The 15,415-nt window shown below is 34.3% G+C and overlaps 1 long non-coding RNA gene across 1 annotated transcript; it reads left to right on the top strand.

Moving 5' to 3' along the window:
• The first annotated feature begins 8,124 nt into the window (after positions 1 to 8,124).
• LOC129430286 (uncharacterized) lies at positions 8,125 to 9,818 on the top strand. Its single transcript, XR_008639487.2, has 2 exons — positions 8,125 to 9,101; positions 9,602 to 9,818. It is a non-coding gene; the product is annotated as an uncharacterized lncRNA (long non-coding RNA).
• The last annotated feature ends 5,597 nt before the right edge of the window (positions 9,819 to 15,415 follow it).

Genomic DNA, 15,415 nt, shown 5'->3' with positions numbered 1-15,415 from the left:
TTTTAACTCTGCAGGGTGTAGGCCAGGTAACTTTTGATCGCCACACACACTCACACACAATTATTAACAAAGTGTTTGGTTTCCTTATATCTTTTCATTATGCTATATACATGTGCACACATTACTTAAACCTTGTTTATTTACCATAGAAAAAACTTTTGTATTTACAATGATTGAAAAAGATTTATGCCACACACCTTTGATGATCAATTCTGCATTCTGGAAATGTCCCATGGCGGGAATGTAACACAAATACATTCCTCCATCAGAAGTCCGAAGTTGGGTAAGTGTCAGAGAGCAATTACCCATAATACACTCCTCATGTTTTACAGATGCTCTGTTCTTATACACCGGGTCCTGTTCCTGTACAGAAATCCTTCCCTGAATAATATCATGCACGTTCCTGATGTCATTGTGTCTCCAGTGAACCACAAGATTTTTGCGTGTAAGTTTAACGTTTGTGTGACTGCATGGCAAAGTGATGGACTCTCCTTCAACACCTTCATGTGGTGAAGAAGCTAGAAAAAAGATGATCACAGGTTTAATATTACACAACATTTTACATGTTTGTATTATTGAACTGCTTTAAAACAGGTGTTATCATTAATATGTTGCTTTTACCTGTACGTATTATTAACAGTACAAAGATGAAACAGCATCTGTAAACAAAGGTACAACAGAGAAGGACAAAAATATAAATTATGTTGATATCATTTTTGATGGCGTGCAGATATGTTTCTGTGATGGATTTAAAATGCACTTTTTTATTTTATTTTAATTTTCAATATAGCTAAACACCCTGTTAATGTCGGTGTCATTCCTACATGCAGAAGTAAATACTGTAAGTTCGTTTTTATGATGAAGTTCACTACAGCTTGTATAAATTTGTTGAAGTTTATTATACTTAATACCTATTGGCCTACTGCAATATTTCTGTGAATGCATACATAATTTAGGGTGACCATACATGCCATTCTTCCCCGACGCGTCCTGGCCAGGATTTCGGTGCTTTTACTGTTTGTACACAATGATGATGTGGCAGCGTATGCGTATGCATTTAGGCAACGGATGTATGGCAAGAATTAGCAGTGAAGCAACACAGACAGAGAAAGTTATTTTAAAAAGTTGACTTTATCAACTTTTTCAACACAGCTACCAGATCTGTGGCATGTACCCTACCGTGGACAAACTGATCCAGGTGTGTCTGATTATTGTTGTTGTGACTACTGAGGTCGGGCACGCCTGGATTGGTCGGTTTGTCCGGTGGTGGCGGGCAGGGGACGGGGAGCTGGCTGAAGTTCAGGAAGTAGTGCAGCTGGGCATAAAGCCTATTGAAAGAGTGGAGCAGAGCTACAAAACATAACAAAATCCGGAGAGTTAACAACGCACATATGATTATGTCAACATTTAAATCAGTCCAGTTTATTACTTCATCTGGAGGTGAGGATGCACTAAATTATGGCCATGTTGATGTCCTGATGCTTTTTGATATAATCCACTAGTAGCTAGCCTACCTCTCTCAGCATGTTTGCTTGTGCTTAACAGAATCACAGTTTAAACTTCTGAAAAGTTTTCATTTTTATATCTATGTTCAAGGTTTTAATGTATTATGTTCATATCAGATGCAAAAATTAATTAATGACCATCTTCTCCACTTTAGTTTTTGGTGTCTAATATTACATGATGGTCTTGTCATAATTATTAAATAACATCCTAAAATCTTTTCTTTTTCAAACACTGCACCACTTGTATTAGGCTATATGATTATAGGGTGGTATATGCGATTTTTGATTATATGACTACAGTGTGGTATATGTGATTTTTGATCATGTGATTATAGGGTTGTATGCGTGATTTATTTTATTTGTTTATTGACCTTTTACAAAAATATACAGGAGAATCATGAACAAGATTTTTTTTTAAACCCTGACCCACCCCCCAAAAGAGCAAAAACAGGAAAGAGAAAAAAAAAGAAAGAAAGAAAAACAAATAGAAAACTATATTAAAGTAAATTCAAACAAACTGGATAAAAAAGACAAAAATGAAAAGAAAATAAGTAATAGTAAAAATTAAATAAATGAATAAAACACTCAATACATATTGAAAAGCAATAGTATGCGTGATTTTTAATCATGTAATTATAGGGTGGTATATGTGATTTTTTTAATCATGTGATTATAGGGTGGTATATGTGATTTAATCATGTGATTATAGAGGGGCTATTAACTGTGTGATAATGAGGTGGTATATATGATCGATCATGATGTTATTTGATTGTAAGGTGGCTTAGGTGATTTTTTTAGTTTTTATTATTATGAGACCATGTGGTGGTTTTCTTGCGAATCCCTTAACTAAGGGGTTATTATGATGAAGTGGAACATGGATTGTGCGATTGTGATGCTGTATATGTAACTACATATCCATGCGAATGTCAGATGATATGTGAATTGTAAACGTCAAGATGCAGCATACACTACTGCCCAAGAAAAATTTCCCTAAGGGGACAATAAAGTGTAAAGTAAGTAGTACACTGCAAAATCCCGGGAGTTAAATTAACACTGCTCAGTGTTTATATAGGTCCACTCCCCAGAGTGTTAAAAAAGTAACACCGGAGAGAGTTAAAAGCAGCAATCTGTGACTTTATCCTCTCTATCACCATCTCTGTTTGAAAACTTAAATTGCATTTTACATCTTACTTGTAGAGCTATTTTCTTAACTTAGGATTAGATGTTGTCTGTTTCATTTAAAGTCACCATTATTGTGATCAGTGGTTGTTTTAGTTGGACTTGACTCTTGACTATTAGCTTGTTAGTTTTTTCTAACCGCTATATCTTAGTGTGTTTAAAACACATTTTTATAGCAAAGAAAAGATTACTGTATGATTGAATAAAACAAAATGTCAAACATAATCATTTAATGAACAGATTTATTAATATAGTTTGACCTCCCTCATCAAAAGCATAATTTTCTATTAATATTAAATTACTACAGTTTAAGGTCCAGAACTCTCATAGCAGTTTGACATTCTAAAGGATTTTGATAGTGTGCACGAAAACATTAACCGCTGAACAATTTAGATACAAAGACATCAAGAATCGGAATATGAATCTCAACAATGGTGACAAAGAATATGGTAAAAAAGTTCATTATTTATTCATGCCGCAGTGCATTCTGGGAGTCCTGGATGAGATTTGTAATTTGTTAATACCCAGCATGCATTGCAGCATGAAGCTTTTCATTTTATTGTCACCATCATTGTGATTCATACTCTGATTCTTGATGTTTAAGTGTCTACATAAAATTTCAGTTAATCTGTAAGTGTCAGTGCTTAAAATTGTTCAGAATGAAAAACTGCTATGAGATGGCTGGACCTCATGCTACAACATCATATTATTGACAGAAATAAACACTTCTAGTAAGAAGTCACTAATTAAATTATTTTTTAAGAGTGTTATTTGAAAGTACATCCTAACAACCATTATAATCATGGAAATGCATTAGTGACTCATCTTTGGCCACAAAACAACATGTTTTAAACACATGCAATTATAACAGCCAAAAAAAGAGCTGAAAAGCTAAGTCTAAGACTCAAGAGTCCAACTAAAACAACCACTGATCACAATAATGGTGACTTTAAACGAAACAGACAACATCTAATCCTAAGTTAAAGGGGACATATTATGAAAATCAGACTTTTTCCATGTTTAAGTGCTATAATTGTGTCCCCAGTGCTTCTATCAACCTAGAAAATGTTAAAAAGATCAACCCAATAACTTAGTTTTGGTAAACCATTTTCTGCAAGCATGTGAAAAATAGGTCATTGTAATTTGGCCCTTATTGTGATGTCAGAATAAGGTAATACCGCCCCCTTTATCTGCACTATCCAACCACAGCACAACCATTTAGTAGGGAGAGAAAGAGAGAGATAAAATATTTCACAGCACAATTGAGTTTCAATTGCAACAAACCACCATCATTGTGATCAGTGGTTGCACTTCATCCGCTCATTTGCATTTTAAATGACACACCCAAAACGGCACACTTTTGCTCAGACCTATTTTAGACTTAGTTTTCATCTTAAAAAAAATCTCATAATATGTCCCCTTTAAGAAAATAACTCTACAAGTAAGATCTAAAATGCAATTTCAGTTTTCAACTAAAGATGGTGATAGAGAGAATAAAGTCACAGATTGTAGCTTTTAACTCTCTCCGGTGTTACTTTTTTAACACTCTGGGGAGTGGACCTATATAAACACTGAGCAGTGTTAATTTAACTCCCGGGATTTTGCAGTGTAGTAAGTATATATGCAAAAAATACACTTGTTGATTATGTTTACACCCCAGATAGCATGCAACCATTGAAACAATGTTAAAAATCGTTGATCTGCCAATGTTAATTGCATTGAATCAATATCATGTTGCACCCTCCATTAATATTGAAAAAAATATTGAAATTGCAACAGATCACCATTATTGTGATCAGTGTTTGTTTAGTTGGGTCATTGACTCTTGACAATAACTAAGTTAATTTTTTCTTTTCTTTTCTTTAGTGTTTGTATGTGTTTATGTGGAAACACATGTGCATTGGTAAAGAAAGATGTATTTCAAAGTTAAGTTGAAACCGATTGCTTTTTGTGAAGATGTCAAGATGATATAAAATTAAGCAGCTTTACATGATTACGTTGATCCATTTTTGACAATTATAATTGTTTTGGTTTGTAAATACACTGTGACAAGACAAACAGAAAAAATGCTGACACATTCCGACATCATTACTCATCCTACAAATCTCAACAATGGTGACAATCATCAAACAAATTCAGGTAAAACGATCAACTGCAATGCATGCTGGGAGTCATAAATTAGTTTAGTACTACGATGATACCCAGCATGACGCTTTCTTTTGTTGATCGTCACCATTGATGAGATTCATAGACCGATTCATGATGTCAGAGATAGATTCAGTACTTTAACCTTCTTAATGTGTTTTTATAATTCTCAAAATAACAGACCTGACCCTGCTTCCACCTAGTACTGTAATATTCATTTCTTGCACAACTTTAACAGTATTTCATTAATATTATTTAGGTATATCTATAAGAATTAAGCTACTTGATAACATTCAATCTTTGTTTCTTTGCCATAGCAGATGTATTTTAAAACACTGCTTCAGCAGCTAAAGAAAACTTGCCATTAAAACACAAGAGTCAAGGGCCCAACTAAAGCAAACACTGTTGTTGAAATTTCAATATTTTTTCAATATTAATGGAGGGTGCAAACCTGATATTGATTCAATGGTATTAACATTGACAAATCAACAATTGTTAACATTGTTTCAATGGTTGCATGCTATCTGGGCACATTACATTATATGGTGTGTAAGGTGAATGTTTATCAAGACATTGTTTATCAAGCTAAGTCTACCACAAAAATTTTAAATGCTGTTATGGGGTATTTTTTAATGTGCACGATTAATTTGGATTTGTGACATCCCAAAAAATACATGATTTAATTTTATACTGGGTTTATGTTCTGCTTTAGAGATATAGGGGCAGTTTCCTAGACTGGTCTTATCCTAGTCCAATACTAAAATGCATGTTTGATCTGTCTTAATTTAAACACATCTTGCAGTGATATATCTTAGCATATATCATTGCCATTGTTTTGTCTCAAGACACACACCAGTAATGTTTTTTGCAAGGTTTGTTTGTAAAAACTACTTGAATGCCCTAATATAACCTAGCAATAGGCCTATACTTCCCTATAATATAGTTCTATGATATCTTTTTTATTTCAGGTTGTTTACTGTATGTGCACTCTCAGAAGATAATTTACACAAGCTGTCACTGAGGTGGTACCCTTTCAAATAGTACACCTTTGTACCTAAAGAGTGCATATAATAGGTACAAATGTACCTATATCTGTATCTAAATGGTAAATATTAGGACCCATTTAAAGGGTACCGTCCCAGTGACAGCTTTTGTACCTTTTATTCTGAGAGTGTAGGGCCCAAAATTTATTTAAGCCCAGGGGCCTACACCTTGGTAAGTCCTGCCCTGCTTAGAACCCCAAGGCGACATATGGCATACGCCATTCAGTTAAGAACATAATACATACAATCGTAGTTTAATTCTTACCATAAAATGTAAGGGTTGCTTTTCTGTAATAATAATAATAATAATCCTCTATGACGTATGCGGTCGACAAATACGACTTACGGAAGACGCACATGAAATCCCAACGCGTTCGGGAAGAATGGCACGAGACAGCAAACGTGCAACTTACCGGTTTATGCTGAAACTGTAGTGTGTGTGAAATGCAGCTTTACAACAAAACGCTGTCGTATGGTCCATGGTGTATAATGTTCAAAACGACATTTACGTCTACGATTACTGGTTAGTTGTGGGTTGCCTGTAGTTGTATTATGTCCTTCCTCTTAGTTGCTCGTTTAGACTTTGATCTGTGATAACAACGCCCTACCCTAGCCTGCACATTCAAAGAGCTGTATAGTTATGTAATGTGAGGGGAAAAAGTTATGTGATGTGAAGGTGATTTGTGCTTTGTTTACGCCTGATTAAATAGCATTGTTATAGTCTATATAACTTCCTATATTCAAATACAATTGACTCTCTTGCCTAGAAGTAGCTGCGGGTTTCCAAGTTTTTAAGACTTTTTTAAGATAAAAAAAATAAATCTTTGGTGTCCTGCGAGTACGTATGTGAAGTGTCACTTTGTAGGTGTGAGCAAAAATGTGCCGTTTTGGGTGTGTCCTTTAAAATGCAAATGAGCTGATCTCTGCACTAAATGGCAGTGTCATGATTGGACAGTGCCGATTAAGGGGTGGTATTATTACAATAAGATCCCCTTTTGACATCACTAGGGGAGCCACATTTCAATGAGCTATTTTTTCACGTGCTTGTAGAGAATAGTTTACCAAAACTAAATTAGTGAGTTGTTATTTTTTCTCATATTTTCTAGTATGATAGAAGCACTGGGGACCCAATAATAGCACTTAAACATGGAAAAAGTCTGACTTTCATGATATGATACAAAACGTGTATACAAACTCAACATCACTCATATCTGTCAGCTGTATTCAGATGAGTTTCAGGTGATGTTTGTGTTTATTCATTCAGTTTATCTTCTGCCTGCGTCTCAATTTGCTTACTATGTCCCCTAAAAGTATGTTTTAGTTTCACTATCAACAACTGAACAGAGAAGGGAGATCGTGACCCATACAGCAAAAATACATTTCTCTGGCCAAAAATATTTTTAAATATATGCTAAATACATTTTGTAGAAATTAAAGCTTAATTAAATACATTTTTGAATTTAAAAAATATTTAGTTTTAACCTTTATATATTAACACATATTTTAAAATATATTTCAGGGGCAAACGCACATTTCTACAACCCATACAACAAAACATATATTTTCTTGGACAAATTATAAAAGTTGATATAAAATGTATAAAGTATGAGTATAAATGTATGTATGTTAAACAAATATATATAAGTAGATTTTTGCAGGTGAATTTTTTTTATTAAAATTGAATCTTTTTACACCTACAGTTTGGTATCATACAAAGTTTTTCTTCCAATGTGACGTGAATTCTTCAAATACTTATTTTTTAAATATACAAAAATGGTCAAAATATATATTTGGTGAAAAAGATTTTTTTGTAAACATATTTCAAAAAATATTTTCAGTACATATATTTTTTGGCAATTTTTTGCATATTTTGAAATATGTTTAAAATTATATTTGAAAATTATATATTTTTACTGTATGGGAATCGCCCCCTGTGAAGGTACCACCTCCATTTTAAGGGTTTATACAAAGTTTGTTTGGCCTTATTGATCAAAGAACACCGACTGTATGAGAACTGCTTTTTTTAGTAGTTGGGTTAAGTCTGTCCGCGTTTGCCATGGTTTAAGTTAAGACTTCACCTCAAGCTAATAAATACATTACAGTTTTTACCAATTGCTTACACACCTTTTTAAACTAAGTCTCCATTTTTCGGGACTCTGCACACAATTCTCGGAACTGCACATACAAAATGCAAGGTAGCTCACAACTCCTTCAAAATGCAACACTGCATTCAAAATGCCACAAACACATGCACTGTAAAAAATCCAATTAATGAAATGTTGGAAAGGCAAAAATATATAAGTTAAACCAATTTTCTTGTTTGGGCTTAGTTGAGTAGACATATTATTTTAAGTCTAGATAAATCTGTGTTTAAAACATTAAGTGAATAGTTATTTCCAAATTCAGTCAACATTCGGAATGGCTATGTTGACTGAACTAATTAAGACAAATCTGGTCAATATGTGGACTTATGACAGCTATGTTTCCTGACAACAAAATGCTCATAATATTACTGTTATTTGGTAACAAAATGTAATTTTAAGAGTTGTTCAGGCGTGAATGTATGTGCTTTAAGTTTAAATATGCGGTCGGTTAATATAGATAGCGTATATTTAAAAATGTGCTCGGACACTTTCGGACGGAGAAGAGCTCCAGAAAATCACAGACACTTAAGCGCTCACACCCCGCCCAGCGCAGCCTCGCCTCGGCAAGCCCATCAGAAATCGACTGCTGGCTCTGATATCTCTGTGGCGTTTAAACATGCGATTTAATTCATTTTAATTTCTTATACTTAATAATAAAAGGTTTACCGGTATGTTTTAAATCATATTTTAGGATTGCACTTAAATGATATCGCTGTTGAATGATATTTCATATCTTTCACATTTGTTATAACTGGGCTGCGTACTGCCTGTGAATTTGAACTTCAGAGCTGAAGGTGCGAGTGGAGAAATAGTCCCAATATCATAACAATCTTAAAACTTCTAAATATACCCGTGTGTGTACCCGCGTGCGTGTGTGCGCGCGCGCGTGCTCGCGCGTGTGCATGTATGTATGTATGTATGTATGTATGTATGTATGCACGTGCGTCTGTGTATTTTGAATTTAAAATGTTTTAACTCGGAAGGATCTGGATCACAGGTCATTTCATCTGAGATCAATCCGCACGCAACAGCTGGAATCACTTACTGATTCACACAAGTCAGCCGTTTTCTCAAGTTCACGTCAGGTAAGTGTTTGTAATTAAATGTTAATTTTAGAATATATTAATTGGCAAAGACGCAAATACTCGACGTTTTTGTAATTATATTTTTGTAAAGATATATTAGAAGTGTGTTATGTTATGTGACCGAAGTGGAGCTATTTTAGTTAAGATAAAAAGCCTGGATAACGTTATAGGGTTGGTTTACCGGACAGAGTTTAGAACTCGGTCTTTATTATAATTGGGACATTTTTACAAACAAACCTTATATAATACAATACTGGCGTGCATTTTGAGACAAAACAATAGCACTCATATGTTAAGAGATGTCAGTAAGTTATTTTAGTCAGTGAAAAGCCCTGTCCGCGAAAACCGCCCAATAGTGTTTAATGTGTGATGTCTTAGGGAAATTTGGCCTAACATTAACGTTATTTAGGGAATAAAGTCTTTCACCGTCAAACTTTATTATATTAAACATGTTATTTATGTATGTGTGTGTGTTTATATTCCTCTGTTTATCAAACCAGAGCGGAGATGATGTGAGAGGCAGACCCGAGACATAGCGAGACAGTCTCCGCTTGGACTGGCTGAGGAAAGTCTCCTAAATGGCCCTGGAGATGTTCTGACTGACTTTGGAGGCTTTTTGGACTGTTTTATGCCCTCTATTTAAAGAAGACTTAATTCTGTATGTTCAGTCTGTATGATAAGTGAATAAGTGAATAAAAAGCTTTTGTTTTTATGTGACTGAAGTTAATTATTTTGTTTACAACACCAGCATAAATTATTTGATAAATAGTTAAAAAATGTTATTAAAAAAATCCCAAATAATAAATATTAATTGAAGTAACACATAAAACATTGAGTGAATACTTAAATTTAAATTGACAGAGTCTTTGCTGTAAGTTTTTAAAGATTCAACTGATTAAAACATTTTAGTTGAATGAACTATAAAGCTAATTGAGCCAACATACTTTTTTATATTTGAGTCAAATTTGGGCCAACTAAAAAACATCAATCCAGTTAACACTTTGGTGACAGAAATTGAGTGAACGTAAAATTTCTGTGGAACTAGTTACTAAAAAATAATTCATTGAGCCAACAATTTATTTTTTACAGTGTGTCAAAATCAAGCATTTGCATCAAATGGCAAACACTTCTTTCATAATAATACATTTTTGGATATACCATGTACTGCTGTTCTAAATCTAAAGCTCTTTGGTCTTTTATAGGCTTATATCTACATTTCAATACAATGTTCTACAGTGAAAGTAATCTGCTGAGAGGGGTAACAACCCAGCCAGCAGTGCTTGGTGGGGCAAATGTAGGCCCCATATGGGCTTGCAATATGGGCCCCAAGCTGGGCTTGCACCCGGGTTTCATGCTGGCCCCATCTGACTTAGCCCACATGAACCTTCTGTAGAAACTAAAGTCAATGTGGACTAAACCAAAGTCAAGTATGGGTGTGGTTGGGTTGAAGAAGTGATGAAGTTAATTAGATAATGAAGAGATGAAAGAAGTGATGATTGACCATTAATGATAAACACCTGCTGTTAATAAACAGAATCACTAAAGAAAGATGAAGAAGAAGAGAATAAAGACAAAAGACCAGCAGAACCACAACAACTACAAAAAATAAATAAACATTTCTTGGTGGAGCTAATGTAGACTGCAAAATCCCCAGTGTTAAATTAACATTAACACTGCTTAATGTTTATATAGATCCACACTACAGAGTGTTAAAAAAGTAACACTTGAAGCATTTTACATCTTACATCTTACTTGTAGAGTTATTTTAGGTTTGGATGTTTCATTTGAAGTCGCCATTGTTGTGGTCATTGGTTGTTTTGGTTGGACTCTTGACTCTTTGTTTATTTTTTTCTGCCTGCTATAACTTTGTGTGTTATATTTGTTATGGTAAAGAAGAGACCATGTTGCAATTCTGTTATGATGTTTGATACGTAGTGTTGACCATCTAGAAAATGTATTTATTCATTTAGTGTTTGCTCATTTAGCAGGTGTATTGGTCTCTCTCAGTAATGTGATGCTACAGTATGATATCTGGCACTCTCAAAGCAGTTTGTCATTCTGAAGATTTTGAAACAATGTGTACTTAGATTAATCATGCTGTAACTTAAACACACAAACATCAAGTGTCACATTATGAATCTCAACAATGGTGACAAAGAAAAATGCCATAATGTTCATGATTTTTTTTCATGCTGCAGTGCATTCTGGGAGTTCTGGATAAGATTTGTTGATACCCAGAATGCATTGCAGCATGAAGCTTTTCATTTTATGGTCACCATTATTGAGATTCATACTCAGATTCTTTATATTTGGGTGTCTAAATTAGACAACAGTTAATTTTGAAGTATACAGTATTTCAACTTTCTTTAAAATGATAAACTGATATGAGAGTGCCAGATGTCATACTTCAGTATCACATTACTGACAGAAAAATATTTTTGGTAAGCAAACTAAAATAGCATCAGTTTTTTTACATGACAATCAACACTAACCACCACCACCGCCGCGGCCGCCGCTACCATAGAATCACACTGGACACTTCTGTCTCTTTCGCTGCCATAACAAACAGGTTTTAAACACACCAAGTTACTGCGACCAGAAACCAACAAGTCAAAAACAGCAAAGAGTCCAACCAAAAACACCACTGATCACAACAATGGCGACCCCCAATGAAACAGCCAACATCCAGACCCAAGCCAATAAATAACTCTACAAGTAAGATGTAAGATGTAAAATGCTTCAAGTGTTACTTTTTTAACACTCTGTAGTGTGGATCCATATAAACACTAAGCAGTGTTAATGTTAATTTAACACTGGGGACTCTGCAGTCCACATCAGCTCCACCAAGAAATGTTTATTTATTTTTTGTAGTTGTTGTGGTTCTGCTGGTATTTTGTCTTTTTTCTTTTCTTGTGCATCTTTCTTTAGTGATTCTGTTTATTAACAGCAGGTGTTTATCATTAATGGTCAATCATCACTTCGTTCATCTCTTCATTATCTAATTAACTTCATCACTTCTTCAACCCAACCACACCCATACTTGACTTTGGTTTAGTCCACATTGACTTTAGTTTCTACAGAAGGTTCATGTGGGCTAAGTCAGATGGGGCCAGCATGAAACCCGGGTGCAAGCCCAGCTTGGGCCCCATATTGCAAGCCCATATGGGGCCTACATTTTGCCCACCAAGCACTGCTGGCTGGGAAGTACAACGGAAACGACAATGCAATGTAGAAACAGAAAATATTTATTAGGCCAAACATTACTGTTGTATACATTAGCATAGAACAAAACTATAAACATGTAAACCAAAAAATATATTCTTTACAGTACAATACAGTAAATTGTGTGTGGGGTCCCGGCCCAGGAATGGGCAGGGGGTGGGGTGCAGACTGCCAAAACAGGTAATGTGACCTTTGACCTATTTATAGGCCTATCTATACTACTGTAAAGTAAAGCAGTGATTGGTTAGTGATCAGTTAACCAATTAGTGTTTGCACATGTGAGGAGTGTGTCTGTGTGATCTGGTGAATAAGTGTAGCATTTTGATTGGCTGTGTTTGGAAAAAGGAAAGCAAGTCACTTCCACATAGATATTTGTGTTTTAGGTAGGGAATTGTGTGTAGTGTTTTGAAAAAAGTGTTTTATGCAATTGAAAACTGAGTCAAAGGCTGAGAAATAGCTCATGGTTTTAAAGATTTGGCATGTTTTGCACTTTGAGTGAGAGCTTTCAAAAATCGTGTGACATGAAAAGATTTTGTGTGTAACCAATCGTAAAAACTGTAATAGTTACAGTGTTTTGTTCCAATGTTGTTTTGCATTTTTATAGAAAAACATTAATTTGTTCATTTGTAAAACATTTTTTTGTCTTAAATAAAGACAAGAATATATGTTAAATAAAAGCACGTTTGTATACATTTTATAACTATGTTTTTGTAATTGTGTTTCAATAAAAATAATACAGTTTTTTTCAATCGCTAACAAGCGCTTACCCATTTTACTTTTTCTAAACACTTAACACAGACTCACACCTACACTGCAAAATCACGGGAGTTAAATTAACACTGCTCTGTGTTTATATAGGTCCACTCCCCAGAGTGTTAAAAAAGTAACACCAGAGAGAGTTAAAAGCTGAAATCTGTGACTTTATTCTCTCTATCACCATCTCTGTTTGAAACCTGAAATTGCATTTTACATCTTACTTGTAGATTTATTTTAGGTTTAGATGTTGGCTGTTTCATTTAAAGTCACCATTATTGTGATCAGTGGTTGTTTTAGTTGGACTTGACTCTTGACTGTTAACTTGTTAGTTTTTTTCTAACTGCTATATTTTAGTGTGTATAAAACATAAGTTATAGCAAAGAAAAAGCAATTGTGTAATTGAATATTGATGGTTAATATATAATGTCAAACATAAACATTTAAATGAACAGTGATTAATGATTTATTAATATAGATTTCTTCACTCATCAAAAGTGTCTTTATCTGTTAATAATGAAATACTACAGTTTAAGGTCCAGAACTCTCATAGCAGTTTGTTTTTCGGAAGGATTTTGATAGTGTGCACATAAAGCAATAACTGCTGAACTATGTAGATACAAAGACATCAAGAATCGGAGTATGAATCACAATGATGGTGACAAAGGAAATGGTAAAAAAGTTCATTCTTTATTCATGTCCCAGTGCATTCTGGGAGTCCTGGATGAGATATGTAATTTGTTGATACCCAGCATGCATTGCAGCATGAAGCTTTTCATTCTATTGTCACCATCATTGTGATTTATACTCTGATTCTTAATGTTTGTGTGTCTACATTATGCAGCAGTTAATTTGTAAGTGTCAGTGTTTAAAAATGGTTCAGAATGAAAGACTGCTGAGATGGCTGGATTTCATACTACAGAATCATATTATTAACAGAAATAAACACTTCTAGTAAGAAATCACTGAAGAAATCATTTTTAAAGAGAGTGTTATTTGAAAGTATATCCTAACAACCATAGAAATGCATTAGTGTTTCCTCTTTGCCCACAACAAACATGTTTTAAACACATGTAATTATAACAGCCAACAAAGCTGAAAAGTTAAGACTAAGACTCAAAGTCCAATTAAAACAACCACTGATCACAATAATGGTGACTTTAAATGAAACAGCCAACATCTAATTCCAAGATAAGAAAAAATATCTCTACAAGTAAGATCTAAAATGCAATTTCAGTTTTCAAACAGAGATGGTGATAGAGAGAATAAAGTCAGAGATTGCTGCTTTTAAATCTCTCCGGTGTTACTTTTTTAACACTCTGGAGAGTGGACCTATATAAACACCGAGCAGTGTTAATTTAAAGGGGTCATATGATGAAAATGTTAGCATTGCCACTTTGTAGGTTTGAGCAAAAATGTGTCGTTTTGGGTGTGTCTTTTAAAATGCAAATGAGCGGATGAAGTGCAAACACTGATCACAATGATGGTGGTTTGTTGTAATTGAAACTCTATTGTGCTGGCAAGTCCAAAAATGTGTCGTTTTGGGTGTGTTTTTTAAAATGCAAATGAGCGGATAAAGTTCAAACACTGATCACAATGATGGTGGTTTGTTGTAATTCAAACTCAATTGTGCTGTCAAGTCCTTCTTTTCTCTCTCTTTCTCTCTGCACTAAACGGCAGTGCAGTGGTTGGAGAGTTCAGATTAAGGAGGCGGTATTATTCTAATAAGATATCCTTATGACATCATAATGAAAGCCAAATTTCAATGACCTATTTTTGCTCGCACCTGCAGGGTGGCAATGCTAACATTTTCATCATATGACCCCTTTAACTACCGGGATTTTGCAGTGTACAAAACACAATTGGCCAAATGCTAAATTTTCTTCTCAAAAACACATTTAGTTAAATATTTACTAACTCTTCATTTCAAAACAGAACACATCTTTCTCTGCACACACGAACTTTACCAAAACACTGGAAATCTGACTCAAAATGAAATTATTCTTTCAAAGAATAACACTTATTTTCACTTTACAAGGTACATGCAATCAATTAAAGTACACCAGGTTTCAAAATACTGGCTATTGTTGACATTACGAAAACTGCATAGACTTTTTTCAGTTTTACAGGTATTTGCATGCAAAACATGCAATCCACCGTTTATACGCTAATTGTCTGTGTGTCCACATGTACAGCAATGTTCACATTCAAAAGCATTTCAGTAAAACAGTTTTTCCCTGACAACAGGAGGTAAAGTAGAAACAAAATATGATAGAACAGAAAAAAGTTTACAGTATTGATCTTGATCATTTTTGTGGAGCTTTCCTCTTCCCCCAGAG

The sequence above is a fragment of the Misgurnus anguillicaudatus genome, chromosome 23 (assembly GCF_027580225.2).
Source record: "Misgurnus anguillicaudatus chromosome 23, ASM2758022v2, whole genome shotgun sequence".
NCBI lineage: Eukaryota > Metazoa > Chordata > Actinopteri > Cypriniformes > Cobitidae > Misgurnus > Misgurnus anguillicaudatus.
This window is presented reverse-complemented; position numbering and strand designations above follow the sequence as displayed.